This window comes from Gekko japonicus, unplaced genomic scaffold (genome assembly GCF_001447785.1).
Source record: "Gekko japonicus isolate JY-2015 unplaced genomic scaffold, Gekko_japonicus_V1.1 scaffold1710, whole genome shotgun sequence".
Lineage (NCBI taxonomy): Eukaryota > Metazoa > Chordata > Lepidosauria > Squamata > Gekkonidae > Gekko > Gekko japonicus.
In genome coordinates, this window is record NW_015164239.1 from 106,560 (window position 1) to 106,811 (window position 252).

The window sequence follows — 252 nt, forward strand, 5'->3', positions numbered from 1 at the left end:
TATTAAAAAGGCAAAAAAGAACAAACAAACAAACAAACCGTACAAACAATGTAACATGACAAATAACATTTTTGGAACTGTGATATCAACAGAGTTAAGCTTTAGAAAAACTTCATCTGAATATAGCATAATATAAAGAACAATAACTTCAAAAATACAATAAATTTACATAATATGGATTCTTAGGTACAATACCACTTTTCGTTAAATATGATATTATCGGAAACCAGGTCGCCTGAAATATTTCTTGTT